Genomic DNA, 26709 nt, shown 5'->3' with positions numbered 1-26709 from the left:
TAATGATCGGTGGACGGGAGGGGCCCCTTGAAGTCCACGCTCAGTCGCTCAAAGGGACCTGAGGCCTTCACGAGCCGAACCTTGTCTGGCCGATAGAAGTGCGGTTTGCACTCCGCACAGACCTGGCAGGCCCTGACCATGGCATTGACCTCCTTGGTTGAGTAAGGTAGGTTGCGGGACTTGATAAAATGGACGAGCCAGGTAACCCCCGGGTGGCAGAGGTCATTGTGGATGGCTTGCAGGCGGTCCTCCTGTGCGTTGGTGCATGTGCCGCGGGACAGGGCATCTGGGGGCTCGTTGAGCTCCCCTGGACGATACTTGATTTCGTACGTGTAGGTGGAGAGTTCGATCCTCCACCTCAAACTTTTATCGTTTTTTATTTTACCCCGTTGCGTGTTATCGAACATATAGGCGACCGACCGTTGGTCGGTGATGAGGGTAAACCTCCTACCGGCGAGGTAGTGTCTCCAGCACCGCACAGCCTCCACAATGGCTTGTGCCTCCTTTTCGACTGCAGAGTGTCGAACCTCGGAGGCGGCGAGGGTTCGGGAGAAGAACGCTACTGGTCTGCCTTCCTGATTGAGGGTAGCAGCCAGGGCGATGTCTGATGCATCGCTCTCTACCTGGAAAGGGATGGTTTTGTCCACCATGTGCATAGCGGCCTTGATGATGTCGGCCTTGATGCGGTTGAAGGCCAATTGAGCCTCAGACGAGAGGGGAAAAATGGTGGTCTTTATGAGTGGGCGGGCTTTGTCCGCATACTTGGGGACCCACCGGGCGTAATAAGAGAAAAGCCCCAAGTACCATTTGAGGACCTTGAGGCTGCGGGGGAGAGGGAGTTCCTTAAGGGGGCGCATGCGGTCAGGGTCGGGACCTAGGACCCCGTCTTCCACGACATAGCCGAGGATGGCTAGCCGGGTGGTGTGGAAAATGCATTTTTCCTCGTTATAGGTCAGGTTAAGGGCTCGGGCGGTCTGGAGGAACTTTTCGAGGTTAGCGTCATGGTCCTGCTGGTCATGGCCGCAGATGGTGACATTGTCCAAGTACGGGTATGTAGCCCGCAAACCGTACTGGTCCACCATTTGGTCCATCGCCCTTTGAAAGACGGAGACCCCATTTGTGACACCGAAGGGGACCCTGAGGAAGTGGAAGAGCCAGCCGGCTGCTTCAAAGGCAGTATAGGGGCGGTCTTTTGGTCGGATGGGGAGCTGGTAGGCAGATTTGAGGTCGACCGTGGAAAAGACTCGGTATTGGGCGATCCGATTTACCATTTCCGCGATGCGAGGAAGGGGGTACGCATCAAGCTGTGTGAATCGGTTTATGGTCTGGCTATAATCCACGACCATCCGTTTCTTCTCCCCGGACCGGACTACCACCACTTGCGCTCTCCAAGGGCTGTTGCTAGCCTCGATGACCCCCTCTCCCAGTAAACGCTGGACCTCTGACTTGATAAAAGCCATATCTTGGGCACTGTAGCACCGGCTCCTGGTGGCGACGGGCTTACAGTCAGGAGTGAGGTTCGCGAATAGCGAGGGGGGTGCGACTTTCAGTGTCGCAAAGCAGCATACCGTGAGGGGGGGCAAGGGTCCGCCGAACTTCAGTGTCAGGCTTCGGTGGCTGCACTGGAAATCCAGTCTGAGCAGCAGGGGGCACAGAGGTGAGGGAGGATATAAAATTTGAAACAGGTGTATTTAGCGCCCTGGATCGCGAGATCTGCAATACAGTACACCTTGATTTGTACAGAGTGGGACCCGCATGCGAGGGCTATGGTTTGGGATGCGGGATGGGTGCGTAGGGAGCAGCGCCTTACCGTTTCAGGGTGGATAAAGCTCTCCGTGCTCCCGGAGTCGAAGAGGCATGCAGTGCCGCGCCCTTTGAACCGGACCTGCATCATAGAGGTCTGCGGGTGTTTTGGCCGAGTTTGGTCGAGGGTGATCGCACCCACTCACGGGTAGACGGAGTCCTCAGCTGAGTCGGACTCGTAAAATGGCCGCCGCCGTCGGTCACACGTGTCGGGTCGAGAAGATGGCCACCGCCAAGATGGCCGCTCCCATGATTCACACGAGGCTGATGACGCGTCAGAAGGGGGCGTGTCGGGTCGGTGCGCAGCAGCATTGCGAGGCCTGCGGGCCTGAGAGCCTGATTTTCGGGCCGGCTGTTCTTTGTTTTTCTGGCCCCTGGGTCTGGCCCTCGCAAAATGCCCTTTCTTCCCGCAGTCGCTGCAGATTGCGGAGCGGGCTGGGCAGCATGGGCGTGGGTGCTGGCCCTGCCCGCAGAAGTAGCATGGTGTGCCCCCATGGTGAGCGGGTCGCCGCGTGGCGCAGGCCTGTAATAGGGCTCGCAGAGTCTGCGGGGTACGTACCCAAGTTATGTCGGGCCACCTCCAGCGAGGAGGCGAGCGTTAGCGTGTCCTGGAGGTCTTTTGCCCCGTTTTTGAGCAGCCGCTGCCGGTTGTAGGTCGAGCAGATGCCGGACACAAAAGCGTCTCTGATGTGCAGGTTCACATGGACTTCCCCTGTCACATCCTGATGGTCACAGTCCCTGGCAAGCGCGGTGAGTTTCTCGACGAATTCGTCTAGCGATTGCCCCGAGCGCTGCCAGCAGGTAGAGAGCAGATGCCTGGCGTGTACCTCGTTGATGGGTTTGACAAACCGCTTGCGGAGTAACTCGACTGCCTCTTCAAATGTCGTCGCCTTTTCGAGCGTGGCGGATATTCTGTGACTCACCCGGGCGTGGAGTAGACACAGCTTGCGTGGCCCCAGGATGGGAGTCTCTGCGGAGTCCAGGTAGGCCTCGAAGCACCGCAGCCAGTATTTTAAAATTTCCTTTGCCTCCGGTGTCGGTGCTTCCAGATTGAGCTTCTCTGGTTTTAGGCCTGCGTCCATCCTGAATCTCGTTTAGTCTAATAAATTGAGGTACCCTCAATAACGACGCTTAGAGTGTAAACGGTAAAGAAGGCTTTATTAGACTAAGAACTATGCTAGAGCTGAGACATATGCTGACTGCTGCACAGCCCATGAGGCAGCCCTTTATATATGGCTCACAGATGGGCGGAGCCAGATGGTCCTGCTGGTCATGGCCGCAGATGGTGACATTGTCCAAGTACGGGTATGTAGCCCGCAAACCGTACTGGTCCACCATTTGGTCCATCGCCCTTTGAAAGACGGAGACACCATTTGTGACACCGAAGGGGACCCTGAGGAAGTGGAAGAGCCAGCCGGCTGCTTCAAAGGCAGTATAGGGGCGGTCTTTTGGTCGGATGGAGAGCTGGTGGTAGGAGGATTTGAGGTCGACCGTGGAAAAGACTCGGTATTGGGCGATCCGATTTACCATTTCCGCGATGCGAGGAAGGGGGTACGCATCAAGCTGTGTGAATCGGTTTATGGTCTGGCTATAATCCACGACCATCCGTTTCTTCTCCCCGGACCGGACTACCACCACTTGCGCTCTCCAAGGGCTGTTGCTAGCCTCGATGACCCCCTCTCCCAGTAAACGCTGGACCTCTGACTTGATAAAAGCCATATCTTGGGCACTGTAGCACCGGCTCCTGGTGGCGACGGGCTTACAGTCAGGAGTGAGGTTCGCGAATAGCGAGGGGGGTGCGACTTTCAGTGTCGCAAAGCAGCATACCGTGAGGGGGGGCAAGGGTCCGCCGAACTTCAGTGTCAGGCTTCGGTGGCTGCACTGGAAATCCAGTCTGAGCAGCAGGGGGCACAGAGGTGAGGGAGGATATAAAATTTGAAACGGGTGTATTTAGCGCCCTGGATCGCGAGATCTGCAATACAGTACACCTTGATTTGTACAGAGTGGGACCCGCATGCGAGGGCTATGGTTTGGGATGCGGGATGGGTGCGTAGGGAGCAGCGCCTTACCGTTTCAGGGTGGATAAAGCTCTCCATGCTCCCGGAGTCGAAGAGGCATGCAGTGTCGTGCCCGTTGACCTGGACCTGCATCATAGAGGTCTGCGGGTGTTTTGGCCGAGTTTGGTCGAGGGTGATCGCACCCACTCACGGGTAGACGGAGTCCTCAGCCGAGTTGGACTCGTAAAATGGCCGCCGCCGTCGGTCGCACGTGTCGGGTCGAGAAGATGGCCACCGCCAAGATGGCCGCTCCCATGATTCACACGAGGCTGATGACGCGTCAGAAGGGGGCGTGTCGGGTCGGTGCGCAGCAGCATTGCGAGGCCTGCGGGCCTGAGAGCCTGATTTTCGGGCCGGCTGTTCTTTGTTTTTCTGGCCCCTGGGTCTGGCCCTCGCAAAATGCCCTTTCTTCCCGCAGTCGCTGCAGATTGCGGAGCGGGCTGGGCAGCGTGGGCGTGGGTGCTGGCCCTGCCCGCAGAAGTAGCATGGTGTGCCCCCATGGTGAGTGGGTCGCCGCGTGGCGCAGGCCTGTAATAGGGCTCGCAGAGTCTGCGGGGTACGTACCCAAGTTATGTCGGGCCACCTCCAGCGAGGAGGCGAGCGTTAGCGTGTCCTGGAGGTCTTTTGCCCCGTTTTTGAGCAGCCGCTGCCGGTTGTAGGTCGAGCGGATGCCGGACACAAAAGCGTCTCTGATGTGCAGGTTCACATGGACTTCCCCTGTCACATCCTGATGGTCACAGTCCCTGGCAAGCGCGGTGAGTTTCTCGACGAATTCGTCTAGCGATTGCCCCGAGCGCTGCCGGCAGGTAGAGAGCAGATGCCTGGCGTGTAACTCGTTGATGGGTTTGACAAACCGCTTGCGGAGTAACTCGACTGCCTCTTGATAAGCCGTCGCCTTTTCGAGCGTGGCGGAGATTCTGTGACTCACCCGGGCGTGGAGTAGACGCAGCTTGCGTGGCCCCAGGATGGGAGTCTCTGCGGAGTCCAGGTAGGCCTCGAAGCACCGCAACCAGTATTTTAAAATTTCCTTTGCCTCCGGTGTCGGTGCTTCCAGATTGAGCTTCTCTGGTTTTAGGCCTGCGTCCATCCTGAATCTAGTTTAGTCTAATAAATTGAGGTACCCTCAATAACGAGCTTAGAGTGTAAACGGTAAAGAAGGCTTTATTAGACTAAGAACTATGCTAGAGCTGAGACATGTGCTAACTGCTGCACAGCCCACAAGGCAGCCCTTTATATATGGCTCACAGATGGGCGGAGCCAGAGGCGGTGTCCCCAGGGTTCCAAGCCTGGTCTTAAAGGGGACATCACCTTTCATGATGATAAGGCAGTAACCGTTCATCACCTGACAGGTCTCGCACATTCAACCATCTGTAAACCTGAAGTCATCTCAAGCTGCTGCCTGTGTCTTACCTCACGGAAGCCCCGTTCCCCTATCACCCACTGTTCTTCACTGGTCCACATTGGCTCCTGGTCAAGCTGATTTTTAAATATTCACATTGTTTTCAAATCCTTCCTTGGCCTCACCCCTCCCTATCTCTGTGATTTTTGCCAGATCCACCATCCTCCTAGATATCTACACTCCTCTAATTCTGGTCCCTAATAATCTTTATTAGTGTCACATGTAGGCTTGCATTAACACTGCAGTGAAGTTACTGTGAAAAGCCCCTAGTCGCCACATTCTGGCACCTGTTCGGGTACAGTGGGAGAATTCAGAATGTCCAATTCACCTAACAAGCACGTCTTTCAGGACTGTGGGAGGAAACCGGAGCACCCGGAGGAAACCCACGCAGACACGGGGAGAACGTGCAGACTCCGCACAGACAGTGACCCAAGCCGGGAATCGAACCTGGGACCCTGGCGCTGTGAAGCAACAGTACTAACCACTGTGGTACTGCGCTCTTGTGCATTCCCAAACATAATTGCTCCACCATTGGTTGCCGTGCCCTCAGTTGCCAGGCTCCAAGGTATGGTGTACTTCCAACTCCCTCTATACCCCGTTACCTCCCGTAAGACATTTCATAAAACCTGCCTCTGTAATCAAGCTTTTCGTCACCTGGCCAAATATCTCCTTACGTGGCTCCGTGGTGCTATGTAAATATAAGTTGTTGTTGTGTGTTAACTTTCACATTCCCTCGTATCTCTTCTTCAGAAGATACTTTTCATCATTCGACCCAGCTGGTTCATCACTGTCCTTTAGGGAAGGAAATCTGCTGTCTTTACTCGGTCTGGCTGACATGTGACTCCAGACCCACAGCAATGTGGTTGACTCTTACCTGCCCCTCTGAAATAATCTCGCAAGCCACTCAGTTCAAGGGCAATTAGGGATAGACAATAAATGCAGGCCCAGCGAGCACCGCTCTCATCCCATGAGTGAATCTCGCAGCCTGTAACTCCCAGGTGTGTCTCTGTTGGCCTCTATTGTGTAGAAGCAAAATACTGCAGATGCTGGAAATCTGAACTAAAAACAGAAAATGCTGCAAAGTCTCAGCAGCCGCGGCATCGTCTACGGAGAGAGAAACAGAGTTAACGTTTCGGGTTCGTATGGCTCTTCTTCAGAGCTGGAGCGAGGTGGACACTGTGTATCGTCCAGTGTGTGCTCCCAGATGTATACGGCAAGGAGAGTGACCTGAACTCATAGCTGTCCAGTCGCAACAATCTCATCAGGACTTGCTGCTTCTGATATTTTCTCCAGTCTGACTTGGAGAAACGTGCAGCCGTTACTCTGCATGTCCCAACAAAGACGTACTTAGGGAGCAGTGAACATAAACCTACCTCAAATCCACTGTCTATTTCACACTGCATTAGAACAATAAACCATCTGAAGGGGAGGCAGAGGCGCCATGGTAATATCATTGGACTAGTGGCCCAGCGGCCTAGGATAATGCTCCGGGGGCATGAGTTCATGTGCCACTCATTTATTAATTTAAATTAAATTAATAAAATCTGAAATCGAAAGCTAATCTCAGTAATAGTGACCACATAACTATTGTCAATTTCATTTAAAACCCAACTGATTCACTAATGCCCCCTTTAGAGAAAGAAATCTCCAACCTTACCTGGTCTGGTCAGGCCTCCATGTGACAACAGGCCTGCAGCAATGTGGTCGACTCTTAACGGCCTCTGAAATGGCCAAACAAGACATTTAAATCAAAGGGAATTTGGGATGGGCACTGCAGGCAAGGCCAGCATCTGTTGCCCATGCTATGAAATAATAAAAAAAACACTCCCGATCTTATACACGAGGACCTGATAGCAGTATCATGTCTTGGGTAGGGTGCTCTTTCCCTTGGGTAGGGTGCCCTTTCCGATAACCGGTGCAGACTTGATGGGCCGAATGGCCTCCTTCTGCACTGTGAATTCTATGAGCAGGAAACAGTGAATTATTAATGAAGTGAGGATGTGTAAACGGCAACCTCAGAAACAGTCCTCACTGAGCAGTGAGCCTAGCGATGTTATAGAAACATAGGAAATAATAATAATAATCTTTATTGTCACAAGTAGGCGTACATTAACACTGCAATGAAGTTACTGTGAAAAGCCCCTAGTCGCCACATTCCGGCGCCTGTTCGGGTACACTGAGGGAGAATGCAGAATGTCCAATTCACCTAACGAACACGGCTTTCGGGACTTGTGGGAGGAAACTGGAGCACCCGGAGGAAACCCACGCAGACACGGGGAGAACGTGCAGACTCCGGACAGACAGTGACCCAAGCCGGGAATCAAACCCGGGTCCCTGGCGCTGTGAAGCAACAGTGCTAACCACTGTGCTACCGATCCACCCAGATAGCAGCAAAAAAGCCATTTTCCCCTCCAGCCTTCCGTCATTCAACTAGAATTTTCCTACACCATCCCTATATCCCATGCTATCTATAAAATTTAGTATTCTATCAATCTCTGTCTTGAATAAGAGCTCCTCAGCTTTCCAGGGAAGTAAATTCCAAAGATTCGTCACAGTCCGACTGAAGAAATTCCTCCTCACCTCAGTCCGAAAAGGCCTACCCCTTATTCTGAGACTGTGTCCCCTGTTTCTCCAGCCCTCCAGCCAGGGGGAACCATTCTCCAGCAAGGGGGAACCATTCAACAGCCCTCCAGCAAGGGGGAACCATTCTCCAGCCCTCCAGCAAGGGGGAGCCATTCGACAGCCCTCCAGCCAGGGGGAACCATTCTCCAGCCCTCCAGCCAGGGGGAACCATTCTCCAGCCCTCCAGCCAGGGGGAACCATTCGACGGCCCTCCAGTCAGGGGGAACCATTCGACGGCCCTCCAGCCAGGGGGAACCATTCGACGGCCCTCCAGCCAGGGGGAGCCATTCTACACTTCACCAGTGTTATGGGTCAGGGGTCAGAAACTCCAAAGTACATTATGAAGTCCAGCTGACCTACAACCCTTATGTTGAATTTGGCGAGGGTGAGACAAGAGCCTCAGGAGTGATTCAACAGTCTTCCTCAACACTTTAATCAAAATAAGCTTTATTCTATGAACTTAACATTTATATATAACCAAACAGCAAGAATTTTTATCAATGACAAACATAAAGGCACCACACAGCTGCAGTAATCTGTGTATAACACTTAATGAATTCCCCCTTAACTGTTCCAATTCGAAAACAAAATCCCATAAACCAAAAACCCAAGGGCGTGGCCCAGCACTCTGCATTCTCACTTGAATAAGTCTGACTTTTCCTGAGACTCTGTTCCCGTCTCAGCAGCAGGTTTAAACCCTTCCGGAAAGCAAACGATATCTCTTAAGTTACCAGAGCAGGTAGCTACAATCAATGGTGTTTTTTCTGAAACAACTCTTTAAAATAAAGATAGAGCCAGGCCAAAACACTTCTTTCTCCTGTCTGAGTCCACAGCTGAGTCCAAAACTGAAAGTAAAACAAACCTCCCAGCCCCAGCTCAGCTACACCCACACAACGACATCATTGAAACCATGTGACAAGACAAAAGTCCTTCTTGACGGGATACTCCCATGACACCAGCCAGAGGAACCGTTCTACAGCCCACCAGCCAGGGGAACCATTCTATACCTCACCAGCCAGAGGAACCATTCTACAGCCCTCGAGCCAGGGGAACCATTCTACACTTCACCAGCCAGGGGAAACATTCTTCCTGCATCTAACTCGTTTAATAATAATAATAATCTTTATTGTCACAAGTAGGCTTACATTAACACTGCAATGAAGTTACTGTGAAAATCCCCTAGTCGCCACATTCCAGCGCCTGTTCGGGTACACAGAGGGAGAATTCAGAATTCAGCAGGGGCTGTTTAGCACAGGGCTAAATCGCTGGATTTGAAAGCAGACCAAGGCAGGCCAGCAGCATGGTTCAATTCCCGTAACAGCCTCCCCGAACAGGTGCCGGAATGTGGCGACTAGGGGCTTTTCATAGTAACTTCATTTGAAGCCTACTTGTGACAATAAGCGATTTTCATTTCATTTCAGAATGTCCAAATTACCCAACAAGCACGTGTTTCAGGACTTGTGGGAGGAAACCGGAGCACCCGGAGGAAACCCACGCAGACACGGGGAAAACGTGCAGACTCCGCACAGACAGTGATCCAAGCCGGGAATCGAACCTGGGACCCTGGAGCTGTGAAGCAACAGTGCTAACCACTGTGCTACCGTGCCGCCCAATTAGAGTAATTAACTTAATTAGAGTTAGTCATTCATAGCATCAGAACATCACTTCCAACTGCATAGGCATGATATTTTCTGTCTGTCAATGATCTGTCCATGAAATCCCACTAAGTACCAATGAGGGTAAAGTTACGCAAAGATTTGCACTGTATTTTTGCATGCATTAACTGGAGAACGGTGACTCAAACCAATTCAACTTAGTTTACAGTTAGAAGGGTATGTTTAACCCCACAGTTTTTACGACAAATTTGAACCAATCTCCCAAAGATGAAACAAATGGGTGACATACCCGAGGCCACATCAGCTTCCAGCTTTCTTTACACATTATTTAGACTGTTGGCCAAGCAAGCACAATGCAATTTTAAACTGGTTGCACAGCAAGATAAATCACTACATCATGTACTTTTATTCAACATAGAACAAATATCGTTACTTTGAGCTCTGCTGCTTAAATATATATTTTGTGCACAGGCAAAGATCAAAGCTCTATGAGGTGCAAAATAGTATAGTAGACTTGCAAGAATTGTAAGAATTGAGTTTGCTTCAATGTGATCACCCTTCATTCGTCTGAACTCTGGAGAATACAAGCCCAGTCTCCTCAATCTCTTCTCATGGTTTTCTGGACCAATAAGTTGAGGAAGCAAACAAAGAACAAAGAAAAGTACAGCACAGGAACAGGCCCTTCGGCCCTCCAAGCCTGTGCCGACCATGCTGCCCGACTAAACTAAAATCTTCTGCACTTCCGGGTGCGTGTCCCTCTATTCCCATCCTATGCATGTGTTTGTCAAGATTCCCCTTAAACGAAAAAAACGTCGAAGCAGGTTCCACCACCCCCTCCAGCAGCGAGTTCCAGGCACCCACTACCCTCTGTGTAAAACACCTGCCTCGTACATCTCTAAATCTTGCCCCTCGCACCTTAAACCTATGCCTCCTAGTAATTGACCCCTCTACCCTGGGGAAAAGCCTCTGACTATCCACTCTGTCTATGCCCCTCATAATTTTGTAGACCTCTATCAGGTCGCCCCTCAACCTCCTTCGTTCCAGTGAGAACAAACCAAGTTTATTCAACCGCTCCTCATAGCTAATGCCCTCCATACCAGGCAACATCCTGGTAAATATCTTCTGCACCCTCTCCAAAGCCTCCACATCCTTCTGGTAATCTGGCGACCAGAATTGAACACTATACTCCAAGAGTGACCTAAGGTTTTATATAGCTGCAACATGACATGCCATTTTTTATACTCAATGCCCCGGCCAATGAAGGCAAGCATGCCATATGCCTTCTTGACTACCTTCTCCACCTGTGTTGCCCCTTTCAATGACCTGTGGACCTGTACACCTAGATCTCTCTGACTGTCAATACTCTTGAGGGTTCTACCATTCACTGTATATTCCCTACCTGCATTAGACCTTCCAAAATGCATTACCTCACATTTGTCCGGATTAAACTCCATCTGCCATCTCTCCGCCCAAGTCTCCAAACAATCTAAATCCTGCTGTATCCTCTGACAGTCCTCATCGCTATCCGCAATTCCACCAACCTTTGTGTCGTCCGCAAACTTACTAATCAAACCAGTTACATTTTCCTCCAGATCATTTATATATACTACAAACAGCAAAGGTCCCAACACTGAACCCTGCAGAACACCACTAGTCACAGCCCTCCAATCAGAAAAGCACCCTTCCATTGCTATTCTCTGCCTTCTATAACCTAGCCAGTTCTGTATCCATCTTGCCAGCTCACCCCTGATCCCGTTTGACTTCGCCTTTTGTACCAGTCTGCCATGAGGGACCTTGTCAAAGGCCTTACTGAAGCCCATATAGACAACATCCACTTCCCTACCTGCATCGATCATCTTTGTGACCTCCTCGAAAAACTCTATCAAGTTAGTGAGACACGACCTCCCCTTAACAAAACCGTGCTGCCTCTCGCTATTACGTCCACTTGCTTCCAAAGGGGAGTAGATCCTGTCTCGAAGAATACTCTCCAATAATTTCCCTACCACTGATGTAAGGCTCACCGGCCTGTAGTTCCCTGGATTACCATTGCTACCCTTCTTAAACAAAAGAACAACAGTGGCTATTCTCCAGTCCTCTGGGACATCACCTGAAGACAGTGAGGATCCAAAGCAATTTCCTCTCTTGCCTCCTTCAGTAATCTGGGGTACATCCCATTAGGCCCTGGGGACTTATGCACCTGAATATTTTTCAAGACGCCCAACACCTCGGGTGGGATTCTCCAACCCCCCGCCGTGTCAGAGCCGTGGGTCGGCGTGAATCCCGCCCCCACCGGCCTCCGAATTCTCCCAACCCCCAAAAACCGGCGTGGTGTGAGTCGCGCCGCCCGCCTCGGAGAATGGCGAGGTCTGGCGCGACTCAATGGGCCCCGGGGCCACTCAAATTCTCCGGCCCGCGATGGGCCAAAGTCCCGCCCGCCTGTAGCCGGTCCCAATGGCGTACATTGGAGTTGGTCCCTTACTGGCGGGACCTGGCAGCGCGCGCGGGCTCCGGGGTTATTGGGGGGTCGCGGGGGGGATCTGGCCCCGGGATGGGCCCCCACGGGTGACCTGGCCCGCGGTCGGGGCCCACTGATCCGCGGGCGGGTCTGTGCCATGGGGGCACTCTATTCCTTCCGCACCGGAGGCCGTGGTCATCCGCCATTCCCGGTGCGGATGTGACTCCATGTGGGCATGCCCGGGGATGACATCAGCAGATGCTGACGCTCCCGCGCATGCGTGGACCTGCGCCGGCTGGCTGGAGTCCCTTCGACCCTGGCTGGCGTGGCACCAAAGGCCTTCCACGCTGGCCAGTGGGGCGCAAACCGCTCCGGCGCCAGAGTGGTTCCCGCCACTCCACTGCACCGGTTCTGCCCGCCCCGCCGATTCCCGGAGAATCCTGCCCCTCGTCTTTTTGGATCACAATGTGACCCAGGCTATCTACACACCCTTCTCCAGACTCAACATCCACCAATTCCTTCTCTTTGGTCAATACTGATGCAAAGTATTCATTTAGTACCTCACCCATTTCCTCTGGCTCCACACATAGATTCCCTTGCCTATCCTTCAGTGGGCCAACCCTTTCCCTGGCTAACCTCTTGCTTTTTATGTACGTGTAAAAAGCCTTGGGATTTTCCTTAACCCTATTTGCCAATGACTTTTTGTGACCCTTTTTAGCCCTCCTGACTCCTTGCTTAAGTTCCATCCTACTTTCCTTATATTCCACACAGGCTTCGTCTGTTCCCAGCCTTTTAGCCCTGACAAATGCCTCCTTTTTCTTTTTGACGAGGCCTACAATATCTCTCGATATCCAAGGTTCCCGAAATTTGCCATATATATCCTTCTTCCTCACAGGAACATGCCGGTCCTGAATTCCTTTCTTTTTTTTAAATAAATTTAGAGTACCCAATTCATTTTTTCCAATTAAGGGGAAATTTAGCATGTTCAATCCACCTACCTTGCACATCTTTGGGTTGTGGGGGCGAAACCCACGCAAACATGGGGAGAATGTGCAAACCCTGAATTCCTTTCAACTGACATTTTAAAGCCTCCCACATGTCAGATGTTGATTTACCCTCAAACATCCGCCCCCAATATAGATTCTTCAGTTCCTGCTTAATATTGTTATAATTAGCCTTCCCCCAATTTAGCACATTCACCCTAGGACCACTCTTATCCTTGTCCACCAGCACTTTAAAACTTACTGAATTGTGGTCACTGTTACCGAAATGCTCCACTACTGAAACTTCTACTACCTGGCCGGGCTCATTCCCCAATACCAGGTCCAGTACAGCCCCTTCCCTAGTTGAACTATCTACATATTGTTTTAAGATGCCCTCCTGGATGCTCCTTACAAACTCTGCCCCGTCCAAGCCCCAGCACTAAGTAAATCCCAGTCAATATTGGGGAGGTTAAAGTATCCCATCACAACAACCCTGTTGTTTTTACTCGTTTCCAAAATCTGTCTACCTATCTGTTCCTCTATCTCCCGCTGGCTGTTGAGAGGCCTGTAGTAAACCCCCAACATTGTGACTGCACCCTTCTTATTCCTGATCTCTACCCATATAGCCTCGCTGCCCTCTGAGGTGTTAGACCTGGTACTTACCGGCGGGACGTGGCTCCACGGGCGGCCTCCAGGGTCCTCGGCGGGGCGCGGGGGGATCTGTCCCCGAGGGCTGCCCCCACGGTGGCCTGGCCCACGATCGGGGCCCACCAATCCGCGGGCAGGCCTGTGCCGTGGGGGCACTCTTATCCTCTGCACCGGCTGCTGTGGACCTCCGCCATGGCCGGGGAGGAGATGAACCCCCCCCTGCTCATGCGCTGGGATGACGCCAGCACACGCTGGTGCTCCCGGGCATGCGGCAACTCACGCCGGCTGGCGGAGGCCCTTCGGCACTGGTTGGCGCGGCGCCAAACCCTTTGATGCCCGCTGGCGCGGCGTCAACCCTGCTGGTGCCGGCTTTGCCCCTGAAGGTGCGGAGGATTCAGTAATGTCGTTATTCAAAAAGGGAGGTAGAGAGAAAACAGGGAACCGTAGACCAATGAGCCTCCCGTCGGCAATAGGGACGTTGCTGGAGTCCATTATCATGGATTTCATAGCACAGCATTTGGAAAGCAGAAGTGAAATCAGACAAAGTCAGCACGGATTTACGAAAGGAGAATCATGCTTGACAAATCTACTAGAATTCTTTAAAGATGCAACTAATAGGGTTGACCAGGGAGAACCGGTAGATGTGGTTTATTTAGACTTTCAGAAAGCTTTCGACAAGGTCTCCATATCAGATTAATATGTAAAGTTAAAGCGCATGGGATTGGGAGAGTGACACCTCTGGTCCTTTGTGGATTACAGCCAACTGCACCTCAGATCTTGGGGATGGTTCAGGAAGGTGCAGCTGAGGTAGAAGTTGATTAAATGGTGAAGAGGGCTCGAGGGACTGATGGCCAGCTTCTCCTGTTCTTCCTCGTGTTCCTATGGCTGAAAATTCCAGCATTTTATCATTTCAAAAGACCAGGATGAGTTAGAAAGTCCGCCCGCTCCATTTTAAACATCCTCTGTGATCTCCGAGTTCTGCACTGTCGTAGTATGTTAGCAACTGAAACAAATGCTGAAAAATTAATTAGTGATCGCTGGAAACATAGAGAACATGAGCAAATAGGGTACACAACCTGCAGTTTGCTTCATGTGACGGAGTGTGAATCAACCCTGTAAATACCAATCGCTGACTCTGTCCAACACTGGTCCTATTGTCATCTCCTCTGCAAAGTGCTTTACACTCCATCTTATTATTATGGTCTGTCGCAATGAGCCCCAGCCTTTGCTAAAATTACCTCCTACAGGTCTGTGCAAAAACAGGGACTTTTCACTGAAGAAATCTGCACCTGTGAGCACAATGTCTGACTAGTGGAAAACCATGTGAAGGATGTACTGTGTTACAAGAAAGACCTCATTTGGTACAACAGTCTCACCTTTCTATGGAATATGCATAACAGAAAAGTCTAAAAATCAGAGATCCGAGACCCTTTCTTTAGCGATGACCCATGGGAGCCACCTCACACATGAAGCACCCTGAGGGAAGGCTCAGCGAGCAGAACAGACCTCGGAGAGGAACTTGGACAGTTCAAAGGGGTAATATCTACTTACGTCTAAAGCTGTGATAATTTGTATCACATAAGATTTGAATCCAAAGTCCATTTGATTCACGTTTAGTGAATAAAATCGTGTTGAATCATATGTTCAGTGCAGAGTATTTGTTTTTTCTTATTTGCTTTTTCATAATTTAGAGTACCCAATTATTCTTTTTCCAATTAAGGGGCAATTTAGCGTGGCCAATCCACCTACCCTGCACATCTTTGGGTTGTGGGGGTGAAACCCACGCAGACACGGGGAGAATGTGCAAACTCCACACGGACAGTGACCCGGGGCTGGGATCGAACCTGGGACCTCGGCGCGTGAGGCAGCAGTGCTAACCACTGTCCACCGTGCTGCCCTCAGTGTAAAGTATTTGTTTGATATGTAATTGTTTGACCTCTTATAAGGAACAGGGATCAAGAGGCTTTAATGCTTTCACTTTAATGAAAGCAAAATACTCCACTCAAATATTTCTCCTTATTTATGGTAAGTTATACCTCCATTTTGGCCTTTTTGTTAAACACTTTCCATAAATATCTTCTTCTGTGGCCACCCCTGCGGGTCACTGACTGATACCAGGCTGAAGGATTGTATCCATGGTCAGGAGATAGCTGCCCTTGGGAAAGGCAGAGAGAGAGAGAGACAGGAGAAATCACACTCGAGCTTGGGAACATCCATGTCCACACCAGGAGCGAGCGACCCTCAATCCGATCTGAAATCCCACCAGCTCCCGCTTTGTGTCGGAGTCTCTCCGCTTTGTGATTCTCCCCAAAATGTGTCACCGCTCAAAGGCTGCTTTCCCCCAACACCAGGAAGATTGACATTTTAAAGATGACGAGGTGAAATAAATGTAATGGTCGGTTTTACTGCGTTCTGCTGCAAAACAGGGAGTAATCTGAATAAAAGTATTTCCCCCTGGACTCACTGCTCCTTTCTGCAAGTTAATTAATTTGTGAGGAATAAATTTATAACCGTAATTTAATTGCAAATGTGTTTTACGATAAAAGTGAAGCTTACGTGATTGTACCAGTGAGGTAAAACATGTGGTGTTACTGCTAAAAATGTCAGCTTCAGATGGTGCTTTCTGATTCATATCAATATTTTATTATTAACTGAGGTGTTAAAACTAAAAAGTGATATTTTAACTTGTTTCGAAGTCAAACTTTAAACGCCCGCTTTATCACTTCTTGTGGCTCTATATTTTTATTCAGATTAAGCAGTAATTACTGAAATCACTTCAGGATTAATTGAATAGATTTGATCCTGTTTCTTCGCGATCATCCTTGACAATCATTTCCAACACCGTCTGACTGCGTTTGGCTGCAAGCTGACAGCATTGGAGCTCTCCCACTTTCTTCACCCAATAATGCCAGGGATCTACCAGGAGGTCCACACCATATTCAGTAGCCAGCACCTCCCATGGTTCAGCACTCCATCAGGGCTGGAAACATGGCCGAGATTATACACTCACAACAGCGGCCCAGCACGCCCGTGCTGCACGTGTCCGACAGCTGAACATCGTGGGCTCTCTGTCTCCCCCCCCACTCTCCCCACAAGTGAGATCCCGCTGAGTTGCGGTATCCCTATGGCAGGCGTGGCACATTCCCCTTGCCGCCCCTTCACCACCCCACCTCCCCCTCACCTCCCCCACCCCACCTCACCCACACCACCCCAACCCGGGGTCCAATCATGCGTCATGTCTTGTGTTTGCAGGACGGGCCTGGGCCCTCCTGGTGTCCCCTGTTCCTGACCCCAACCCCAAGCGGATTCCAGCGAGGAGTCCCAGCGGATAGCAAAGGGAGCCCCCAAACGCCAGCCCGAGACAACCCGGACGACAGTGACTCCCTGCACAGCTGTCACCCTCCACCATCCCAGAGACACTCACCACGGCTGGGAACGTTAGTCAAGAGGCCCTGGGCACTATTGGGTGGGCACCACACAGTTGCTGCGATACATCAGGCCGAGGTGGGCGGACGGTCGGAGGGTGGCCTGAACTTGTGGACTAGCTGCCGTCCAGTCAGGTTTTGGGCTTCTGGACCGGGCGGTCCCATCGATAGTGGAGATGCAGTCACGGAGCCAGGGACTACACGAGGAGCCGTCAGCAGCCATCCAACGCCTGTGGGTGCAGCTGGAGGAGTGTTACCCAGGCTGACAGCGCACAGGTGGAGTCCACAGTGCAGGCCTTGGGGGCGAAGGTATCGGCCATGGGTCAGGATATCCACGGTCTGAGGCACTCTGTGCGAGCGGTGGCCCAGGCCCAGGACAGGGCTGCCCAGTCGCAGGCAGAAATGTACCAGGGCCACCTGGACTTAGCAGTGGCGCTCGAGAGGTTGGCGCAGTCGCAGGGTCACTGGGGGGGGGGGGGGGGGCACAGTCTCTGAGGGGGTGACACAGTCACTGAGGGGGGTCTACAGTCACTGAGGGGGGGGCACAGTCACTGAGGGGGGTCCACAGTCACCAAGGGGGGTCCACAGTCACCGAGGGAGGGGCACAGTCACTGAGGGGGGGGCACAGTCACTGAGGGGGGTCACAGTCAGTGTGGGGGGGCACAGTCACCGAGGGGGGTCCACAGTCACCGAGGGAGGGGCACAGTCACCGAGGGAGGGGCACAGTCACTGTGGGGGGGGCACAGTCACTGAGGGGGGGCACAGTCACTGAGGGGGGGGCACAGTCACTGAGGGGGGGGCACAGTCACTGAGGGGGGGCACAGTCACTGAGGGGGGGCGCAGTCACTGAGGGGGGGCACAGTCACTGAGGGGGGCACAGTCACTGAGGGGGGGCACAGTCACTGAGGGGGGGCACAGTCACTGAGGGGGGGCGCAGTCACTGAGGGGGGGGCACAGTCACTGAGGGGGGTCACAGTCACTGAGGGGGGGGCACAGTCACCAAGGGGGGGGCACAGTCACTGAGTTAGGGCACAGTCACTGAGGGGGGGCACAGTCACTTAGTAACGTGCATGATGTGCAGCTCATCAAGGGGAGCCCTTTTCAGTTTGTGAAGACCGGTATCATGGGTCAGTGCTGATGGGGGCCGTGCATCCCATCGATCGCCCCTGGACCTGGGACATCCCGACAGGCACCCGGCAATGGCGGCGAGCCCCATGCCTGGACATCCCGGTGGGCTGGGTCCAAATTGAAGTGGGTGCATTGTGCTGACCGGGTATAGAGGGCCTCCGTGACGGCTTTATGCACCTGTTCACCGAGGTCTGTGATATTCCGGACAGGTCCCTTCTCGGGGACCGGGGCGATGGTGGGGTGGGGGTAGGGGGGTGGAGCGGGGCGATGGTGGGTGGGGGTGGGTGGAGCGGGGCGATGGTGGGTGGGGGTGGGGGGGAGCGGGGCGATGGTGGGATGGGGGTAGGGGGGGTGGAGCGGGGCGATGGTGGGGTGGGGGTAGGGGGGTGGAGCGGGGCGATGGTGGGGTGGGGGTGGGGGGGGGTGGAGCGGGGCGATGGGGGGTGGGGTGGGGGGGGACCGGGGCAATGGTGAGATGGGGGTGGAGGGGGTGGAGCGGGGCGATGGTGGGGTGGGGGGGTGGGGGGGTGGGGGGGTGGAGCGGGGCGATGGGGGGGTGGGGGGGTGGAGCGGGGCGATGGTGGGGTGGGGGGGTGGAGCGGGGCGATGGTGGGGTGGGGGTGGGGGGGTGGAGTGGGGCGATGGTGGGGCGGTGGGGTGGGGGGGTGGAGCGGGGCGGTGGTGGGGTGGGGTGGGGGGGTGGGGGTGGGGGTGGAGCAGGGCGATGGTGGGGTGGGGGTGGGGGGGTGGAGCGGGGCAATGGTGGGGTGGGGGGGTGGAGCGGGGCGTTGGGGGGTGGGGGGTGGAGCGGGGCGATGGTGGAGTGGGGGGGTGGAGCGGGGTGATGGTGGGGTGGGGGTGGGGGGGTGGAGTGGGGCAATGGTGGGGTGGGGGGGGTGGAGCGGGGCGGTGGGGGGGTGGGGTGGGGGGGTGGGGGTGGAGCAGGGCGATGGTGGGGTGGGGTGGGGGTGGAGCGGGGCGATGGGGGGTGAAGGTGGGGGGGGTGGGGGTTTGGGTGGAGCGGGGCGATGGTGGGTGGGGGTGGGGGTGGAGCGGGGCGATGGGGGGTGGGGGTGGGGGGGGGTTGGAGCGAGGCGATGGTGGGTTGGGGGGGCGATGGTGGGTGGGGGTGCGGATGGGTGGAGCGGGGCGATGGTGGGTGGGGGTGGGGGGGATGGAGCAGGGCGATAGTGGGGTGGGGGTGGGGGAGTGGAGCGGGGCGATGGTGGGGTGGGGGTGGGGGGGTGGAGCGGGGAGATGGTGGGGTGGGGGTGGGGGGGTGGAGCGGGGCGATGGTGGGGTGGGGGTGGGGGGGTGGAGCAGGGTAATGGTGGGTGGGGTGGAGCGGGGTGATGGTGGGGTGGGGATGGGGGGGATGGAGCGGGGTGATGGTGGGGGGGGGTGGAGCGGGGTAGAGCGAGGCAATGGTGGGTGGGGGTGGGGGAGCGGGGCGATGGTGGGGTGGGGGTGGGGGGGTGGAGCGGGGGTGATGGTGGGGAGGGTGGGGGGGTGGAGCGGGGCGATGGTGGGTGGGGGTGGGGGGGAGCGGGGCGATGGTGGGGGGTGGAGCGGGGCGATGGTGGGGGGGGTGGGGGGGTGGAGCGGGGTGATGGTGGGGGGTGTGGGGGGGGTGGAGCGGGGGTGATGGTGGGGGGGATGGGGGGGTGGAGCGGGGCGATGGTGGGGGGGGTGGAGCGGGGCGATGGTGGGGGGGGTGGAGCGGGGCGATGGTGGGGGGTGTGGGGGGGTGGAGCGGGGTGATGGTGGGGGGGGTGGAGCGGGGCGATGGTGGGGTGGGGGTGGGGGGGTGGAGCGGGGGTGATGGTGGGAGGGTGGGGGGGTGGAGCGGGGCGATGGTGGGGGGTGGAGCGGGGCGATGGTGGGGGGGTGGGGGGTGGAGCGGGGTGATGGTGGGGGGTGTGGGGGGGGTGGAGCGGGGGTGATGGTGGGGGGGGTGGGGGGGTTGAGCGGGGCAATGATGGGGGGGGTGGAGCGGGGCGATGGTGGGGGTGGTGGAGCGGGGCGATGGTGGGGGGTGTGGGGGGGTGGAGCGGGGTGATGGTGGGGGGGTGGAGCGGGGCGATGGTGGGGGGGGTGGAGCGGGGCGATGGTGGGGGGTGTGGGGGGGTGGAGCGGGGTGATGGTGGGGGGTGTGGGGGGGATGGAGCGGGGTGATGGTGGGGGGGGTGGGGGGGGTGGAGCGGGGCGATGGTGGGGGGGGGGGGGGAACCCATACTCGATGCAACCACAGCCCACGGCGGGCAGTCAGGGGGAGGTGCTGCCTTGCAGGCCGTGGCAATGGCGGTCGATGACTGGACACCTCAGTTCATGGCCTGGTTGCCCCCCCCCCCCCCCCACTGTCACAATCCACCCATGGATATAATGAGATGCAGACAGGCAGTGATTGACACACAGGATAACCAATGAACACACACGACACAGAACAACCAATCACCAGACAGGACAACCAACTTACTTAACACATCATGGTACCAGAGTGCTATTAATCCTAACGAACCTACCTCGAGTGCATCTGCAACGACCAGCGAGCAGCCATCCAGCGGCATGGAAAGGATCCAGCCTCCTTCGCAACTCCGGATCTCCAGCAACCTCGGCGCCAACTGGAAAGTCTTCAAACAAAAGTTCCTCCTGTACATCGAGGCCTCCGACCCCGAGGCAGCATCTGATGCCAGAAGGATCGTGCTGTTCCTGTCGACAGTGGGGGATGACGCCATCCACATAATAACTCGCTTACTATTGCCGATGGCGAAGACAAGACAAAGTTCAAGACAGTTCTGCTGAAATTCGACAGCCGCTGCGACATTGAGGTGAATGAGAGCTTTGAACGGTACGTCTTCCAACAGAGGCTTCAGGGTAAGGATGAACCTTTTCAGTCCTTCTTGACCCATCTCCGCACCCTAGCGCAGTCATGTAATTATGACTCGACGACTGATTCCATGATCCGGGATCAGATCGTTTTCGGGGTCCAGTCCGACTCCCTGCGGCAGCAGCTCCTCAAAATCAAACAGTTGACCCCCTCCGTCGCCATCGAAACGTGCGTTGTCCATGAGCATGCCAGAAATCGCTAGTCCCGCATCAGGGCGGCAGAAACTGCAAAACTGGCCTCCCACGAGGCAGAGAGGGTGCAGGCCATCGCAAAAATGCAAGGCCTGAGCATTGAGGAGAGTGGCTGTTTCGCGTGTCTTTCCCGGGTCCCTGCGCATGTTCACCACGACCGGGTGGACGATGAGGCCGAAGACCCCGAGGCGCATGCGCGAACGTCGGCCGACCGCACTGCGCATGCGCGATGGCGCACAGAACGTGCTGGCGTCAGCGTCATGACGTGTCCGAAATGTGGCTCTGCCCATTTAAAGCAGCAATGTCCAGCCAAAGGAAGGCGATGTCTACAGTGTGGAAAGCCTGGCCACTACGCAGCCTTCTGCAGGTCCGCTCCACCGAACAACAGCCAGCGATCCCAGCTGCAGCGCAGACGTGTCCGCTGCGCACAACAAGGCAAGCAGGATTCTGATCCAGACAGCCCAACGGACCCCGATGCTGACTGCCTCGAGTCTCCATATCGGGTGGGCATCAGCACCACACGCGAGTTGGTCTCTACCGTGCCTGCAAACCGCCTTTCGATCCTGAGTGTGGATCCTGACGACGAGTGGTGTGCCGTCATCATGGTCAACCAGTCTCGCATCCGATTTAAATTGGGCACTGGCGCGTCTGCGAATCTCATATCACAGTCGGACCTCGACAGCATCCGACACCAGCCCAGCATTCTTCCACCAGCCTGCCAGCTCCTTGACTACAATGGCAATGCCATAGCTGCCAGTGGGTCGTGTCAGCTAGGTGTCTCTCACAAGGCAATCAAGGCGACGTTGAGATTCGAGATCGTCCGGCCTGACAAGGCATCCCTGCTCGGTGCTCGCGCATGCAAACTCCTAAATCTGGTACAGCGAGTTCATGCCATGTCCTCGACACCGGCGACGGCCTCGCCCAATGCGTATCTCCAGGCTGAGATAGACGACATTCTCATACAATACCACAGTGTGTTTGATGGGATGGGCACCCTCCCATATCGCTACAAGATATTGCTCAAGCCGAATGCCACCCCAGTCATCCACGCCGGGTGTCGGCTCCTCTCAAGGTTCGTCTGAAAACGCAGCTACAAGAGCTCCAAGACCAGGGCATAATTTCAAAGGTCACGGAACCCACAGACTGGGTCAGCTCCATGGTGTGCGTCAAGAAACCCTCTGGTGAGCTCTGCATTTGCATTGATCCCAAAGACCTGAATCGCAACATCATGCGAGAGCATTACCCGCTCCCGAAGCGTGAAGAATTGACCTGTGAGATGGCTCATGCCAAATTCTTTACCAAGCTGGACGCCTCCCGTGGCTTCTGGCAAATTCAGCTGGACGGGTCCAGTCGGAAGCTGTGCACGTTTAACACTCCGCTCGGCAGGTATTGCTACAACCGCATGCCTTTTGGTATCATATCAGCTTCCAAAGTATTTCATCGCATAATGGAGCAAATGATGGAGGGCATCGAGGGGGTGCGAGTCTACATGGACGATCATCTGGTCCACGTCGCCCGAGGATCACAAGTTTTCCAGAGGATTCATGAAAATGGCCTCCAGCTCAACAGGGCCAAATGCTCGTTTGGGTGGTCCGCTATCACGTTTCTGGGTGACCACATTTCACAGCAAGGTGTGCAACCTGACACCGATAAGGTGCTGGCAATCAATGCCATGAAGACACCAGAGGACAAAAAGGCGGTCCTCCGCTTCCTCGGGATGGTAAATTTTCTCGGAAAATTCATTCCCAACGTGGCATCCCACACCACGGCCCTCCAGCACCTCGCTAAAAAGTCAACAGTGTTCCAGTGGCTTCCCGCACATCAAGCAGAGTGGCTTGAGCTGAAGGCGAAGCTCACCACAGCCCCAGTACTGGCGATCTTTGACCCAACAAAGGATACCAAGATATCAGTAGTAGGGAAGATGCCGGAATCTATCATCAAGGAAGAAATAGCGAGGCATCTGGATGGAAATTGTCCCATTGGACAGACGCAGCATGGGTTCATAAAGGGCAGGTCGTGCCTAACTAATTTAGTGGAATTTTTTGAGGACATTAACAGTGCGGTAGATAACGGGGAGCCAATGGATGTGGTATATCTGAATTTCCAGAAAGCCTTTGACAAGGTGCCACACAAAAGGTTGTTGCATAAGATAAAGATGCATGGCATTAAGGGGAAAGTAGTAGCATGGATAGAGGATTGATTAATTAATAGAAAGCAAAGAGTGGGGATTAATGGGTGTTTCTCTGGATGGCAATCAGTAGCTAGTGGTGTCCCTCAGGGATCAGTGTTGGGCCCACAACTGTTCACAATTTACATAGATGATTTGGAGTTGGGGACCAAGGGCAATGTGTCCAAGTTTGCTGACGACACTAAGATAAGTGGTAAAGCAAAAAGTGCAGAAGATACTGGAAGTCTGCAGAGGGATTTGGATAGGCTAAGTGAATGGGCTAGGGTCTGGCAGATGGAATACAATGTTGACAAATGTGAGGTTATCCGTTTTAGTAGGAATAACAGCAAAAGGGATTATTATTTAAATGATAAAATATTAAAACATACTGCTGTGCAGAGAGACCTGGGTGTGCTAGTGCATGAGTCGCAAAAAGTTGGTTTTCAGGTGCAACAGGTGATTAAGAAGGCAAATGGAATTTTGTCCTCCATTGCTAGAGGGATGGAGTTTAAGACTAGGGAGGTTCTGCTGCAATTGTATAAGGTGTTAGTGAGGCCACACCTGGAGTATTGTGTTCAGTTTTGGTCTCCTTACTTGAGAAAGGACGTACTGGCACTGGAGGGTGTGCAGAGGAGATTCACTAGGTTAATCCCAGAGCTGAAGGGGTTGGATTACGAGGAGAGGTTGAGTAGACTGGGACTCTACTCGTTGGAATTTAGAAGGATGAGGGGGGATCTTATAGAAACATATAAAATTATGAAGGGAATAGATAGGATAGATGCGAGCAGGTTGTTTCCACTGGCGGGTGAAAGCAGAACTAGGGGGCATAGCCTCAAAATTAGGGGAAGTAGCTTTAGGACTGAGTTTAGGAGGAACTTCTTCACCCAAAGGGTTGTGAATCTATGGAATTCCTTGCCCAGTGAAGCAGTAGAGGCTCCTTCATTAAATGTTTTTAAGATAAAGATAGATAGTTTTTTGAAGAATAAAGGGATTCGGGGATATGGTGTTCGGGCCGGAAAGTGGAGCTGAGTCCACAAAAGATCAGCCATGATCTCATTAAATGGTGGAGCAGGCTCGAGGGGCCAGATGGCCTACTCCTGCTCCTAGTTCTTATGTCTTATCTTATATCCACAGACACAAGCCAGGACGGCATTGGGGCGGTGCTCCTCCAGCGAGACGACTCCTCGTCCTGGGCTCCAGTGGCATATGCCTCCAGGGCCATGACTCCGACCGAACAACGGTATGCCCAGATCGAAAAGGAGTGTCTGGGTCTCCTGACAGGAATAGTCAAGTTTCATGACTACATGTACGGTCTGCCGAAGTTCACGGTGGAAACACACCACAGGCCTTTAGTCCACATAATCCAGAAAGATTTAAATGACATGACACCTCGGCTGCAGCGAATTCTTCTTCGTCTCCGCCGATATGACTTCGAACTCGTCTACACACCGGGCAAGGAGCTGATCATCGCGGATGCCCTATCCCGATCCATGACCACGCCGTGTGAACAGGGCGACTTCATTCACCACATCGAGGCACAGGTGTAGTTGTGCGCCAGCAACCTCCCAGCCACTGATGAACGAGTTGTCCAAATACGCGAAGAAACTGCCAAAGATCCTCTACTGCAGCGCGTGATGCAACACCTTGCCCATGGCTGGCAAAAGGGGCAGTGCCCCCAGTTCTTCAACGTTAAGGACAAGTTAACAGTTGACGAGGGGATCCTTCTTAAACTAGATAGAATCGTCATTCCCCAAAGCATGCAAACCATGGTGCTCAGACAGATCCATGAGGGTCACCTAGGGGTCAAAAAATGTCGACGCAGAACTCGGCAGGCAGTCTACTGGCCTGGCATCAGCCAGGACATTGCCAACACGGGCATCAACTGCACAACATGCCAGAAGTTTCAACCAGCTCAGCCCAAGGAAACACTGCAACAGCACGAGATCGTGACTTCTCCGTGGTCCAAGGTGGGGATAGACCTCTTTCAGGCAAATGGGCGTGATTACGTGCTCTTGGTCGACTACTTCTCCAGCTACCCGGAAGTGGTGAAACTGTCAGACCTCACGTCCAAGTCCATGATTAAAGCCTGCAAGGTGACGTTTGCCAGGCACGGCATACCACTCACAGTAATGAGTGACAATGGCCCATGTTTCTACAGCCAAGAGTGGTCCGATTTTCCACTTCAGTCACATCACATCCAGTCCCCATTACCCGCAATCAAACAGGAAGGCCGAAAAAGGGATCCATATTGTCAAGCGGTTGCTGTGCAAGGCTGCAGACTCAGCCTCGGACTTCAAGCTGGCGCTGTTAGCATACAGGGCAACCCCTCTGTCGACTGGTTTGTCTCCGGCGCAGCTGCTCATGAATCACAACCTGCGGACGACCGCCTCACGGTGCTGCAGGAAGTGCAGCGATCCAGGGACCAGCAGAAGATCACGTATGATGCTCATGCCAAGGATCTACCTGCGCTGGCTTCAGACGATGTTGTTCACGTTCAGTTGCCTGAGGGAGGTTGGGCAGCCCCAGCTATTGTCGTCAGGCAGGCTGCCCCCAGGTCCTTCGTTGTCCAAATGGCTGATGGCTCCATTCTATGGCGCAACAGGAGGGCGCTACGAAAAGTTCCCTGCCCACCGCCTGGCCGCACTTCTCCGCATGTCATCATGCCTCCTCCGGACATCTCGCACCACGAGGCCACCGATCTGGCAGCAATCCCGCCTCTCCATGAGGCTACCGACATGGCAGCAATCCCACCTGTCCAAGTGCCGGCGTCCCCCCCTCCACCTCTGCGGTGATCGACAAGAATTCGTCGCCCGCCACAAAGACTGAATCTATAGACTTGAATCTTGTAAATTTTGTTCAGTTTGCTCTGTATCTGCACGATAGACACCTCCCCATGTACATATGTTCATTCACTCACCACTTGTATATAATCATGCATGTATATATATCGCCACGTTCCAAAACTCCCCTTCAAAAAGGGGAGATGTCATAGTATCCACTCATGTATCTAATGAGATGCAGACAGGCAGTGATTGACACACAGGATAACCAATGAACACACACGACACAGAACAACCAATCACCAGACAGGACACCACCACTATAAAGCACACAGGGCAGTAAGACTCTCCCTCTCTCTGCAGGACACAGCTACTGAGATATTAAGAGTGCACAAGCCAGTGAGCACTATCACCATGAGGTAGAGAGTTAGTCTGGTCAAGCCAGGAGGAGGTTAGCAGTTAGATTGATAGAGTGTCAACTCACAGCAGACTATGTACAGCAATCAGGAAGTTCAATAAAACAGTGTTGGACCATCACGATTTCCGGC

Source organism: Scyliorhinus torazame, chromosome 16, assembly GCF_047496885.1.
Source record: "Scyliorhinus torazame isolate Kashiwa2021f chromosome 16, sScyTor2.1, whole genome shotgun sequence".
Lineage (NCBI taxonomy): Eukaryota > Metazoa > Chordata > Chondrichthyes > Carcharhiniformes > Scyliorhinidae > Scyliorhinus > Scyliorhinus torazame.
This window is presented reverse-complemented; position numbering follows the sequence as displayed.